Here is a 15,753-nt window from a genome sequence, read left to right on the forward strand (position 1 = left end):
CAAACAAACGCAAACACAAACACACACACACACACACACACAAATTGTGTCCTAGTATGTCACAAAAACAGGAACACACACACAGCAGCTAAAACATACACACACACACACACACACACACACACACACACACACACACACACACACACAAACGTTCATGAATGATGCATAAATTTCGTTCTTAACGTTTTTTGAACATTTAAAAAACGTATTATCATCTAATAGTTCATAACTGGATTCTAATTGGGTTACTGTAAATGCACAATTAATTATTGCTTGTATGTTATTGCTAATATGTTATTACTTATAAATAAGAAATAAAACACACTCCTTTAGACAGCCATCAGATAACATAATTCATCTGATGCAGACTCCTGAGAAATATCAAAGAATACACAGGAAACAGGAATAATAGTAAAACACACAGATGCAGTTTAACCTAGTGACACACTGCCCTCAGGTGGCTGCACACTTATTAACTATTCATGAAATTACCAAAGGTAAAAACATTTTCATATCTTTCAGTTAGAGAAGGGAAGATCGGGTCGATAACTTAATTCGTTTTCATTACATCAATAATCCATATCATTCATTTGGTCGAATTAAATTACAATATATCGTCTCTGAATCATACAATCCTATCCTCAACATTAAATCACTATAATGCCTTTTCAATGCCGAGTCATTTTATTCACTTGTCACGTGACTGAAGCAAAAAAAAAAAAAAAAAAAAAAAATATATATATATATATATATATATATATATATATATATATATATATATTCTTTTTTTTCTTCAGTCACGTGACAAGTGAATATATATATATATATATATATATATATATATATATATATATATATATATATATATATATATATATATATATATATATATACGGATGTTCTATGTCTTATGTTGTATATCTGGTAAAAGAAGATTAGTGTAATTTTACTGTTTTTAGCCTTTGATTTCAGTGTCGTTATTTGGCAGAAGACTTTATTTCTCCCTGCTGATGTTTTTTTTTTTTTTTTTTTGGGACAATAAAAAACCTGCAAGAGTTTTAGAAGAGGCGCTCCGTCACCAGAAATTCTGTCTACAATTATAAACAAGAATAATAAACAATATTATATTTTTGTCGTTGAAGAAGGTTACCTTCCCGGATATGAACCTAATTAATATTCATAACGCCAACTGGGCGACACGCCTGCCTCCTATCCAATCGGAGAACGTCCTCTGGCAGCGCGTCACGCCGCAGAGTTAATATTCATAAGCCAAGCCTCCTCCAAAACCCGCGTGACGTCACCGCCGCCGTCCGCAGAGCGACGGATTCAAACCGCGTGCGGAGCGTCTTTCTGCAGCAGCGACTGAAGGTCAGAGAGACGGACGAGACTGATCACCGGACCTGAAGGTAAACAGTCTTTTCTAAATGATGATGGTGATGATGATGATGATGATACGTTTGTGCTGCTGATACGGTCCCGTTATCACAACATTCTGCTGCCAAATGATGATGTGCATCAAGTGCTGATTACACATTTAGATATTCGCAGTTAATACCGCAGAAAATAAACACGGTGATGAATATGAGTAAGTATTGACTGGTTGCATCCGGTCTGAATCCGGTGCTCCGCCCCAGCATCCCGCGCGCCGAGACTCGGATCAGAACCGCGGACAGAGCCGCTGCTATATTTATCCGGGCTTTGATGCTGTAAGCGGGTTTGGCTGATCTGGGTCACTTCATCTGCTGGACTCACATTATTACAGCGGGTCACGTGACGGAGGGCTTCACGCATGACACGCGTCTTCATCCTCTTCATACCAGGATGCAGTCATTTAATACAGTGTTGTGTTCTACAATCAGAGATGCGTCTGACTCACTGTAATTACTCAGCTCACCACGTTGGCTAGGGTTTGTTTTGATAAATGTTAGGACAAAACATTGTTATAGTGCTGTTTATGGAATGTTCATGTAAGTGATATGTGACCCTGGACCATAAAAAATATCATAACGGACAGTTTTTTTTAAAATTGAAATTTATGCATCATCTGAAAGCTGAATAAATAAGTTTGTTAGGACAATCTGAGGGTGCAAAATATCTAAATATTGAAAAAAATAAAAATAAATTAGGTTTTATTATATTTTACAGTATTAAATTTACAAAATATATTCATGGAACATGATCGTTATATCTTAATGATTTTTGGCGTATAAGAAAAATTAATAATTTTGACCCTTACAACGTATTGTTGTCTATTACTACAGATATACTGCTTTTGTGACACAGGGACACATATAATGTTAAGAGAAAACAACATTCTCAAATCATCCTTATGATGTCATTTGTGCTTGAGAATTTTTTTTTAGCTTTTAAATTATAACCTAAATTTGTACCTGGGTTCCCAGCTAGGAAACATTACTAGAAGGTTCTCTCAAAGATACAAACAAACGTTCTTCCAGTAAAATTAACAACAGAACATTCGCAGTTATCCGGTCTTCCTGAAACCTTTTAGTTGGATGTTCATCTGATTTTGTTTATACTATATTTTAAGGTGGCCTTGTTACACATATTACATGCACTAACTATTATAATAAGAATTAATTATGCACAAATAGATGGAAGTAACACTAAGCCAAACCCTAATCCTAGCCATATATTAAATAGTTTATTATTAGTAATTAATATTACTCAGTACGTAAATGTATAATTACACTGTAACAAGGACACCTTAAAATAAAAAGTAACTGTTACTTCTTCAAAACATTCAAAAGTAACGTTTCCATGTACGTTCACGATACAAAACGATCAAATGGAATTTTCCTTTGTTTTTAGAGCATTAAAAAAAAACAACAACTGAAAACTCTAACGTTTTCAGAACTCAGATGGAACGTTAACACAACGTTCTCACAGCATGTTTGTTCTCCGGACACATTAGCGGACAGAAACACACTGAGCATGTGCGTCTCAATCCACCCCAGAACTCCAGTTTTCTCTGTGTTGTGCTGATAAGAAGAATGTAATACTGGTGCGGGTCAAACATCACGCTGTGCAACACAGGAGACGCCCATCCTCAATATTTTAGGACTTCATCTGGTCAAGTACTTCGTTTATGAAGCTCTTTAGGTTTCACTGAGCAGAAACGAGCATGCATGCTTCCACAAACGCTTTCAGGTGAGTTTGTCACTCGTTGATCTCTGAACATGCTCATGCTTCAGGAGTTTAAGGAAGATGCACCGCTATTATTTCCATGAGGAGAGACGTCTCAGAACCTGACACATCACACTGTTATTAGTCTGTGACTGACTTGTTTTCCAGTAAAACATGGTCATTAGAGAATATACACCAGCTATTAATATGTATTTTTCTCACTGTAAGCATGAATGATTGAAGTTTTTGTGCGGCGCAGGAGCAAACATGGGTAATTTAGGACCAGTAGGTGAAAGGTCACGATTATGTCTCAGAAACGATGAACCCTGTAACCTGAAATTGAAACTGAAATATAAACATGGCTCTCTTATGGCTAGTTATAGAATATGAAGGAAAAAACTGCTCAGTTTGGTGCACATGCTGATATTTCTATGATGAAATTCTGTTGCTTGTAATGTAAATCAGTGAGATCTTTACAACATATACTGACATCTCTCCAGTAATGAGATGAGATGTAACACAGTGACTGAGAGCTGGAAGAAATCAAGGCTCCTCAGAAGATGTGAGATGTTCTGGAGGCTTGTGAAGATCATTCCTCCGCTGAAGGAACAGTGAAAGTAAAGCTTCTGGAAACAAACGCTCCTCAAAACAGACTCTAATACATGATTGATGGAGAATCAAGTAAAGCTGAGCTGCTTCAGTCCAGGAAGAGTTCATCTGGAGATATTACTTACCTTATTCTGACCTTTACATGATCAAATCAGACAATATCTGACACTAGAAGCTCGAGATGAAGCTGGATAAGACATGGCATGCAGTAGATTTTACCTTTTACCAGAGGAAAATCTCTTTTAATGCAAGTTATTGTCCAGACGGCGATCAGTTTCCAGTGGCGTCTCTCTTTATCTGCTCGTTCCTTCAAAGAGAAGCCGGTCTGTGTGCATTATGTACGTTTCTGTTATGATATCTCAGATGTTTGTGAAGTTAAATAACAGAGGTGGTCTCCCGCAGCGCTCTCTCTCTCTGACGTTATTGTTTCTCGGTCTTTCTTTGGGTGGGAAACTCTATCTTGTTTTTGCACTTCAGGTTTCTTGGGCTTCAAACACAAATGGGAACAGACAGCAGGTCTTTCCTCTCATTCAGACCTGCTCAGCTGATGTTAAATCAACGCTCTGATGAATAAATATTGTTGGAGATCAGAGGCATGAATCAAGTTAGTTCACAGCTGGAGTTACTCTCACCAGCGCTGGGTCTGACCTTTTACCTACAATGAACGAAATCTGCTGAAGAACTATTTTCACTTGACTAGAAATGCCACTAACACCTCGAATTACTGTGATATTTTGAAATTGCAAAAGTGAAATGGTGTTCCAGTAACGTTTACAACATTCTACACTGTTGTATCAAGAAGAAAGATCAGCTTCTCGTTTATGATTTTTATATTATACACTTATTTAAAAGACGAACACATAATTGAGTTTCCCAGATAACAGGGAGTGTTCTCAGAACATTCCTGTAAGGGTTTGAACAAATGTTCTTCCTGTAACATTAATAGAATGTTCATTCAAAGTCAAATCAAGTCTTTAGTAACATTTGTAACGTTTTTCTTTTTAAATGTAACTACTTGTTTCAGAATGTTCAGTGGATGCTAAAAACGTTCTCAGAACGTTTAAAAATGATCACATGCAATGTTCCTACAATCAAGAAAAAACGTTTGTAGAACATTTAAAAAACAGGACATTTAGATTTTTTTTTATATATAAGTAACTGAAACAAAAATTTGAACTACGATTTGTTTTTATTTCAGCTAGTTGCCAAGGCAACAGTTCTCATTTAAATGTAGTTTAAACTGATGTACAAAATTAATTATAATTTAAACTATATAGAGATACAAGCAATAAAAACTACTAAAAATTCCAGATACACAACAAAATTACGCAAACTTAAAATAAAATTAAAATAGAAAATAGAAAAATAAAATTTGTTTCAGAAATGTAATAAGAATACAGGTTTTACTAGCTGGGTCACACTGTGAAGAGTTAATTTGTGGTGAAGTGAAGAAACCTTTTAAGTGTTTAAGGCGTGAACTGTATTCTGGGAGTTTTCCAGCGGTTTCGCGTGATCATGAATGTCCTCGGCACAGTCTGTGAGTTTGGAAATATCAAACTAGGACAGATGGAGGCCTTGAAAACAGCCTGATACATACAGTCAACATTTTCACAATGCATGGGATATGACTGTGTCTGAATAGTGCTTTAGACACTGTACAACTGTAGAGAAATCATGGCCTGAAGATGAGGAAGGCCATCTCATTAAATATTCATGAGGCAGCACTCACGCTTCAAACACACTGCGACCTTCAAGCTGAAGGAGAATACAGACCTCAAAGCTCTCGTAACGTCTTACTGAGTCTCGTTCAGTCAGCGCAAGTCTCTGCCGTCAGCCAATCACATCCTCAGCCTCAGCTTCTGATTGGATCAGATGAATCACCACTGTAAACAAGACGTGTGATTGGTTAAGAATTTGAGCACAATGAGAGGCTGAACAAATGCCATTTTTTTATTACAAAATATTAAAACAAGTCATTTATTGTACATAAAAAAATAATAATTTGAGAAAAATATAGTTTCAACATTGAGAAAAGGACTTTACGATGAAAGCCTGTTTACACCACAGAATAAAACAATTAAAAACAGGTAAAAAGAGTTAAACACTTATGACTGAGAATTAAATAAATAAATAATAATTGTGAGATATAAAATTGTAATTCTGACTTGTTTCAGCATTTTAAGTATAAATCTCAGTTTTATTTTTTTCTCAGAATTTAAAGTTTAAATCTTACATTTTTTTCTGCCATGGAAAAGGAAATAAAAAGTCATTGTGATTTAATCCCTCAATTTTCACTTTTTTTGTTTCTATTGTGAGTTTATATTGACATTTCTTCTCAGAATTGTAAGAAAAGAGACTGTAGATGAGTTTTGTTCTGACATGTGTTTGCTGCAGCGCTTCTGTTAAAGGAGATAAACAGAAATAAGTCTATAAACGGAAATAAATAGGATCAAAAACAGATAAACTAAAGGAAACCCCCTCCACCGTGCCACAAGTATAGGCCACGCTCATTTTTGTGTCACTCAGTGCATTTTATTTCTTTTCTTTCTGTCTTTATTTGATTAAATCCATCTGATCGCACACACAAACATTAGTTCGAGCGTTGCCTGGCATTTCAGCCATTCATCATTAAACTAAAATGCAGTCAACCAAACATAAGTTACACAGTTTATTTTAAAGCTCCGCTGTAAAGTCAGCGTACAGCGCCCAAACAAACATTTCTGCACATGTTAAGGATTTTACACGGATATTAGAAACACGAGTGAAGTATAAAGCCATGTTTAGGCTACATAATGAATAATAGTCAAGCAAACAAATGTTACAAATATGGAACAATGGAAAGATTCTTATGGTATGAGCCCAGTGCAGTTTCAGTTTTCCTTCACATTTGTATGCTGTTTATAATGAATGCAGCTGTAGACTGATAAATGAGGCCCATTGAAATATGAGTTAATAACTGATATCAGCATGCAGTGATATCATCATTCACAATAACTTTGCAGGAAGGTTATTTGGATTTGAAGAGCGCAGCTAAAAACAAAAGCTTATCTAACACAGGGCTTTAGTTCTGGGGTGTTAATATCACATGAGCACTGTGTGTGTGTGTGTGTGTGTGTGGGTTTCTGACACGTTTGGCTTCAGAAGTGAAATACCACATGATAGGAATCGCACGAGTTTTGTTTGGTTTGTAAACAATGACTTAGTTACATGTGTAGCCCCGCCCACGTTTCCATGAACTCATGCAGTAGGAGGCGTGGCTTCATTAGCCAGTGACTGACAGCTGTAAACACTGTTGCCGTGGCGATGACTTGTGTTGTCTTTGATCCTGGGTGACTTTTAATCTCCTAAATCTCTCACACACTGTGATGGAAATGATGAAATATATGAAAGGAAGGGCAGACCAATCAAAATTCAGTATGCAAATAATTCTGAAAGTGTATTATGGAGCTGTTAAAAAGACACGGCACACCTTTAACTGAAACTGAGTCTAGATGTTATTGAAGATTTCCGGCATGGGATTAAAAAATGAAAAGGTAAATTAAACTTTTGTCTCACCGTTTATTCATTTTTGAGTTTAGATCTCATAATTCTGCCTTTCTTTTCTTACCGTTCAGGGTTTAAAGTGAGCTTTCTTTCCCACCATAAATTAAAAAAGGTAATTGCGAGTTACTTTTTATCTTGTGGCTTTTTTTATCTCAAATCTTTTTTCTCAGAATTCTGCTTTTATATCTGACTATCATAATTCTGAGGATTTTCTATAACATATATATACAATTATTCAATTGTACAGTTCAATATATAAAATTGTAAATTTATATATTTTTATACATATATATCCAACTGTTTTGGCATATATACAGATAAATTTATATATATATTTTTTTTAAATCTGAAAAACATGATTCTTTCAAAATGTAACTAACATCATAATACAACTAAATGTCCATTTTAGTGCAGCTGGTTCTGTATTCTTTGCCAGAATGTGTTTATGATGAAACAAAAGGCGTGAAAAGCATCTATTTTGACTCTCTCTCTTTTATGTCTGTTTGGTTTTAATTAACGCTCATTTCCAGACGGCTCGTTCCACCCAGAGCTGCTATATCTGTTCTCTCTCTCCACCCACCAGAGACTAAAAACAGAAGCCCGTGTTATTTCTGCAGGATTCCAGTAAGAAAATAATACAACACCTGTTATCAGACAGGTTTCCAGAACACTCGCTCTGGTCTCTCATTGGTCAGTCGGACAGATTGTCCCGCCCCCCACTCTCACACCATTGGTTGAATGTCACAGCTGTAATATAGTGTGATCTGGTCTCTGTGTCTCCTGCAGTGATATCCAGGGCTCACAATGCCTCCACCTGTCGGACCCCCAGCAGTGCCGCCTCCAGATGGTGGGTGGGGCTGGGCCGTGGTGGGCGGGGCCTTCATCTCCATCGGGTTCTCTTACGCCTTCCCGAAGGCCACCACTGTGTTCTTCAAAGACATCCAGAGGATCTTCAACGCCTCGTACAGCGAGGTGGCCTGGATCTCCTCCATCATGCTGGCCGTCATGTACGCAGGAGGTAAAATATTAAAAGTCTTTTTAAAATAAATTAATAGTTATCCAATAGTTTATAGCAAGTGCCAGACATTTCAGCTTCTATTCATCTGAACCTGAAAAATAAAATGTATCCCTGTTTCCTCAACACTGATAATAATCAGAAATGCGATGCTGAAAATTCAGCTTTTGATCACAGAAATCAATTACAGTTTAACAGAGATTCACATAGAAAACAGCTGTTTTAAATAGTAATAATATTTCACAATTTTTACTGTATTTTTTTAACAAATGGCATTGGGTTTTGGCATCACGTAAAGGTCATGTCGACACGCTGTAGTTGATTGACTCAGAACCGATTTCAGTCAAAGTCTAATGAAATTCATTAGTTGATTAATTAAATTAACACACGTCCAGAACAAACTGCCCGGTGTCACACGTCACACAGCTCTCTCCTAAATTAAATCAGCATGATTTATCATTAACATGTAGATCTGACCTTAACATGCTGGAGTACACACACACACACACTCAGCTGTGCTTCTCATTTAGCTCTGGAGATCATTAGTGGAAGCAAAACTCCCATGATGCATCTGCATTATAAGACTTGAAGTAGGACGTTCCGTCTGAGAGAACGTTGTTTCTCTCATGTTGCTCTCAAAACACTCTCTGCTCAAGATCAATGAATCTAATCCACTTTACCCTCGAGACACACGAGTGTGTGTGTGTGTGTGTGTGTGTGTGCGTGTGTGGAAGGCCAGTGAACTTGAGCTGTATTATAGAGGACAGAAGATTTCATTTCATTCCTGTAACCTACACCACACACATTTTTGTATTTTTTTAAGAAATTATCACTTTAATTAAAAGTGACAGTACAGACATTTATAATGTTCCCGAAGATTTCTGTTTCCAATAAATTGTTTTACTTTTTTTAACTTTCTGTGCATCTGTGAATCCTGAAAAATCAAATGTATCACAGTTTCTACAAAAATATGAATGTGTTCAACATTGATGATAATCAGAAATGTTTCTCGAGCAGTAAATCAGTATATTATAATGATTTCTGAAGATCATTTGACACTGAAGACTGGAGGAATGATGACACTGTGTGTTTTCACGCTGAGGATCATGGGAAGCCTGAGTGACTGCATGTTAATGAGATCTGTCCTGCAGCTCAGGAGCCAGAGGCGCTTTATGAGCTAAAGGAGGTGCTGGTCTGACCTGATTTTAACCACAAACACACACCTGATGATCTACAACACCGATCTTTGACAGAACAACATCTGACAGCTTATGACGCAAAGAAAACAACAATCGAAATAGTCTCGACTTTCATGCTTCCGGATTAGGATGTTTAATCTATTAGCAGTGAGTGTTTTCATTGATCCAGGGCTATTATAGTAAAAAAATAATAATAAAGAAAAGATAGTTGCCAAGGAAACATTTCACATTTTAGTTCAGTTTAACTTTATGTACTAAATTAACTAAAAAAAAAAAAAGAAAAAATCCAATTACTTACATTTTAAAGATATTTTCCTTGTTTAATCCAGGAATTAAAAAAAAAATAATTTCACATTTCAGTGACAAAAAATCACATTGCTATTTTGGTATCATAGTGATGCAAACAAGAAACCATAGAGCAGAGCTCAGATACTCATTGACCGCCGACTCTGAAGCAGACCAAGTGCCAGGCAGGTAGAACCAATGCCAAGACTCACAGACACAGGTCAGGAACCCAAACACAAAGAGATAAGACGGGACGATGCTCCACAGGAGCATAATTACCAACTTAAACCAACTGAATGACACTAAATGACCACAAACTGACAAGACAATAGGGCACTATAAATAGGAAGGAAAACACACGAGGGACAGGTGAGCACAATTAGACAAACAAGGCTAACAAGAGGGTGTGGTAAAGAGGAAACGAGGAGGGGCTAAGGAAGCACATGGCCAAGAAAACAATCAACTAAGCCATGTGCTGACACAAGACAGAGACAAGAAGCAACAACCCAAGACAAACAGAGTATCAGAACAAAACCCTGACAGTATATGTGTGTACTGTGTATATTTATACAGTAAATCGTTAAAAAATATTTACATGCATTCTTATATTTTAGATTATATATAAATATATTTGACATAAACAAAATATATTTTTAATGAATATATACATGCATGTGTTTGTATTCACATTTACGCACATATATTATGTAAACTTTTATTTTAAATGTGATTGATAGCTTGATTAGTTATTGCTGTACATCATGTTCAACTAAATGGCAACTAGCTCAATATTTTAATAAGTGAGTAAAATAACTGGCTTAAATATTTAAGTTTTCTGTATTTTATTTGTATTTTATTTTTTATGGTTTAATTAATGTAATAGCCCTGGCTGATTGTGTTTTTTCACTGGGTTTCCGCTGCTGTTCTGTGTTTCAGGTCCCATCAGCAGTATTCTGGTAAACACCTACGGCTGTCGTCCCATCATGATTTTGGGAGGATTTCTGTGCGCCATCGGGATGATCAGCGCCTCGTTCTGCAACAGCGTCCTGCAGCTCTACATCTGCATCGGCGTCATCGGAGGTGAGCGTTTACAGCGACTCACAATCAAGTTTCCAAACGGCTTGAAATGCTTGAGTTCTTCTTACAATTTGGGATCATGAATGTGACTCGTACAGGGTTCTTACGCGGTTTGGAAAAGTATGGAAAAAAGAAAGCAGAGTATGAAAAATAAATATTTGCATTTACAGATTTTTTTTTTATAATCGAGAATTAAGAAATGGCAGCTGTTTAGTGATGTCATTATGCAAAATGCAGGTTATAGGTATATTGGGTTTCCTCTCTCAATATTCTTAGCACCTTATTACAGGACCTTTGCAAAAATACAAAAATATAAAGACTTTCATTTCAACATGAGAAACAATAAATGTTTTAAATAAAAATATTACTATATGATTATATACTAAATTTTAACACAACAGGACTTCTTTTTTTTTATATGTAAATAACACAAATGGAGGAAGTAATTTTCAACACAACATATTTTGCGTATTTTTTGTCTCCCAACAAGCTACAATAAAATATGACACATAAAAATAAATAAAAATGTTTAGTGTTTTTTTTTTCGTAGAGTTGATTTTTGGCGATTTGTATGGAAACCAATCAGGGTTAGAATAACGCAAATGGAGGAACTAATTTTCAAAACAACATTTTATATATTTTTATTTTTACTACAAAAGAAGCTACAATAGAAGTTTTACATAAAAAAAAAAAATCTTGATTTTTGGCGATATGTATGGAAGCCAATCGGGGTCAGAATAACACAAATGGAGGAAGTAATTTTCAAAACAACATATTTACAAAAAAACATTTTTTTTTACTACAATAGAAGCTACAAAATAAGTTTTACATTAAAAAAAAGTCTTGATTTTTGGCGATTTGTATGGAAGCCAATCGGGGTTTGAATAATATACCATTGGATGTATGCATATGAATGAATGCTACCATTTTTTGGGTTATAACTCATTTGATTCAGAAGTCAGCCAGTATCCCACAATGCCCTCTGCCATCTCATTTCCTCTCACAGGCTTCGGTCTGGCCTTCAACCTCCAGCCGGCGCTTACGATGATCGGCAAGTATTTCTACAAGAAGCGTCCCATCGCTAACGGCTTTCGCCATGGCCGGCAGTCCCGTGTTCCTCAGCACGCTAGCGCCGCTCAACCAGTATCTGATCAATGAGTACGGATGGAGGGGAAGCTTCCGGATCCTCGGAGCGGCTCCTGCTCAACTGCTGCGTGGCCGGAGCGCTCATGAGGCCCCTGAAGGCCCCGCTGAACCCAGCCGGAGCGCTGGAGGAGAAACCACCGACGGTTAAAGGTGACCCTTTCTACAAGATGTAAAATAACTCTCTGGTGTCCCCAGAGTGTGTCTGTGAAGTCTTAACTCAAAATACCCCACAGATCATTTTTTAATAGATTGTTAAATGTGCAACTTTTATGCCGTTTCGGTGCTTGTCCCTTTAAATGCTAATGAGCTAACGCTAACCCAGGAAATTTCTATCGCTGCAGCTGAATAAACAGAAGATTTAACAGCTTTCACTGATTCAGTGTGACTGATAAAACACAGGACTACGGCGATAATGATTTATCAGAGTCCTTATTATTATAATTTTCATTATTATAAAGTATGCAATAATGCAGTGTCTTTATCACGGCTTAGAATACTATGAAATATGTCGCGTGCCTTATTTTTTTTGCATAGCTAGTCAGAGAACTACGGCTCTGTGTAGTAATGCTGCTCCATCTGAAAGCACATGATGGAGATTCAGAACCGAGATGATTATAAATGTGTTTTTTGCACAATAGGTCCCCAGACGGAGAAGAGCACGGCCTGGCAGACGGTCAATAAGTATCTGGATCTGTCGCTCTTCAAACACCGCGGATTCCTCATCTACCTGTCGGGAAACGTCATCATGTTCTTGGGCTTCTTCGCGCCGATTGTCTTCCTCTCATCGTATGCGAAAGACAACGGCGTGGACGAGTATCAAGCGGCCTTCCTGCTGTCCATCCTGGCTTTCGTGGACATGTTCGCTCGGCCGTCTATGGGTCTGCTGGCGAACTCGCGCTGGGTTCGGCCGAGGATCCAGTACTTCTTCAGCTTCGCCGTGCTGTATAACGGCGTGTGTCACCTGCTGTGTCCGCTGGTGGAGAGCTACACCGGGATGGTGGTGTACGCCGTCTTCTTCGGCTTCGCCTTTGGGATGGTGAGCGCGGTCCTGTTCGAGACGCTGATGGACCTGGTGGGAGCGCAGCGCTTCTCCAGCGCCGTGGGGCTCACCACCATCGTGGAGTGCTGTCCGGTGCTCATCGGGCCGCCGCTGGCAGGTGATAAAATAAGATGAAACACGAATATAAATATTAATATTAAGTGAAAAGCATAAACATTTAAAATACTGAAAATGACTTAAATTAAAACTGAAATAAAAATACATGTCTGGTGCTTATCGGACTATCGCTGACGGGATAAAAAAAATAATAAATATTATTTCTAAAACATAAAAATTTAAAATACTGAAAATGGCTAAAATTAAAATAATTAAAACTGTAATAAGAAATAAATTTGTTGTGCTCATCGGACCACAAGAAAAATATAAATAATTAAAATTACTACAATTAAAAATGAAATAAGAATACATGCCTGGTGCACATCGTACTGCTTAAATAAAATATTCAATATATATATTTATATATAATATATTTATATAATATTTAATATAAATATTAAAGAGAAAAATAATTAAAATATTAATATTTGATTTAAAACTTGAAATAAAAAACTATAAATTAAAGCTAAATAATATTAAAAAGTACTAAATCACATACAAATTACAAAAGCACATCAGAGTTATTACGTAAATATAATCAAATTAAAAACTTTTTATTTACTTTTACCAAGGCTAGTTACCAAGTTTAATTTTGTTTTTAAAAATAATAAAAATGACAAAAAAATTACTATAACTAAGAATTACAAATTAGTTATATATATATATATATATATATAAAAATAAAATGATAACTATTAAAATAAAAGCTATTTTATTAAAATTAATCAAATAAATAATGCTAAAGTAACAATGGTTTTGTATCTGTTTCCTCCATAAACTTTAAAAACACTAAAAGTCAGTGCTGTACACTTCTTTAATTGTCTTTCCCTCTTTGTTTAGATTTCTAAACTCTGTTTCTGAACACCACATTTCTTTCATGTTTACACGTATATCTGTAAATGTGTCTGTAATCCTGTAATTAACACATGGCATTGATTTGCAGGGAAGCTAGTGGACATCACAAAGAACTACAAGTACATGTACCTGTGCTGCGGGTCGGTGGTCGTCCTGTCCAGCATCTGGCTCTTCATCGGCAACTTCATCAACTATCGTCTGCTGGAGCGCGAACGCAAGCAGGAGGAGACGCACAAACACGGCGAGGAGCAGACGGAGACCCACGCAGACGCAGACGCAGACGCTGAAGCCGCGCAGCAGCTCTGCGAGAACAAAGATGGTGTGCTGCAGCGAGAAACCAACATCTGAACAGCTCTACAAACTCTGAACACTGCCAAAGCTGGAGAGGCTTCATTAGACCGATCACAGCAGGTCAACGCTAGGACTGAGAGATAACCCGAGAAGTGATTCAGCATCGATTCTGAGATTTTGCTTCCAACACAAAATAAACAAAATATTAATTACTTTTTAACTTGCATAATTTAGACTTTTTTTTTAAATATTTATATAAACTTGGAATTCTGAAGAAAAAAAAGAAGGTAAAATTAAATCAAAACTCAAAAATACAAATTCAGAATTTTAAGTTGTAAATCTCGCATTTTTGCAATTTTGAGTTTAAATCTCTTGATATTTCATAATTTTGAGTTTGAGTCTCATAATTTGAGTTTAAATCTCATAATTTTGAGTTTAAGTCTCATAATTTGAGTTTAAATCTCATAATTTTGAGTTTAAGTCTCATAATTTGAGTTTGAGTCTCATAATTTGAGTTTAAGTCTCATAATTTGAGTTTGAGTCTCATAATTTGAGTTTAAATCTCATAATTTTGAGTTTAAGTCTCATAATTTTGAGTTTAAGTCTCATAATTTTGAGTTTAAGTCTCATAATTTGAGTTTGAGTCTCATAATTTGAGTTTAAGTCTCATAATTTTGAGTTTAAGTCTCATAATTTGAGTTTAAGTCTCATAATTTTGAGTTTAAGTCTCATAATTTGAGTTTAAGTCTCATAATTTGAGTTTAAGTCTCATAATTTGAGTTTAAATCTTATAATTTTGAGTTTAAGTCTCATAATTTTGAGTTTAAGTCTCATAATTTTGAGTTTAAGTCTCATAATTTGAGTTTGAGTCTCATAATTTGAGTTTAAGTCTCATAATTTGAGTTTAAGTCTCATAATTTTGAGTTTAAGTCTCATAATTTGAGTTTAAGTCTCATAATTTGAGTTTAAGTCTCATAATTGATAATCTCAGAATTGATTCCAGAGAGAATCACGATTGATTCAGAAGAACCGATCCATGAATCGATTCTGCATCGATATATCGTCGCAGCCCAGATAAACGCGCACTTTGATATAGACAGCCTTAATAGCTTGGTATATGGTCATTTCTCGAGGCTCGGGTTCGGCAAACGTCCGTGTTTGAGCTCATTTGAGTGTGTTTTACACGTTAAGCTGCTGGCGCCTGCAATCTGACTGAATGTAAATCTGTATGTGTTTCTGATGTGCAAATTTCGTTCCAGACCAAAATCACTTCTGAGGATCTTTACCAAATCTAGAGCTTGAAGCAATATGATTTCCACCACCGTCCTCAGGGCAAACACTCGTTCAGTTCTGTATTTTTGAGTTTCAGTTTGAGAGTGCCACTAACAATACACTCCAGCTCGTGATGTGTTGCCTTAAATATAATATAA

General features: G+C 36.2%; 1 protein-coding gene and 1 pseudogene across 3 annotated transcripts in view; both read left to right on the forward strand.

Moving 5' to 3' along the window:
- Window positions 1-15,753, forward strand: part of LOC113048471 (B-cell receptor CD22-like) — a 1,131,192-nt gene that overhangs the window by 104,757 nt on the left and 1,010,682 nt on the right. The gene's annotated exons all lie outside the window — the stretch shown is intronic.
- LOC113048515 (monocarboxylate transporter 2-like) lies at window positions 1,302-14,625 on the forward strand (annotated as a pseudogene).

Source organism: Carassius auratus, chromosome 29, assembly GCF_003368295.1.
Source record: "Carassius auratus strain Wakin chromosome 29, ASM336829v1, whole genome shotgun sequence".
NCBI lineage: Eukaryota > Metazoa > Chordata > Actinopteri > Cypriniformes > Cyprinidae > Carassius > Carassius auratus.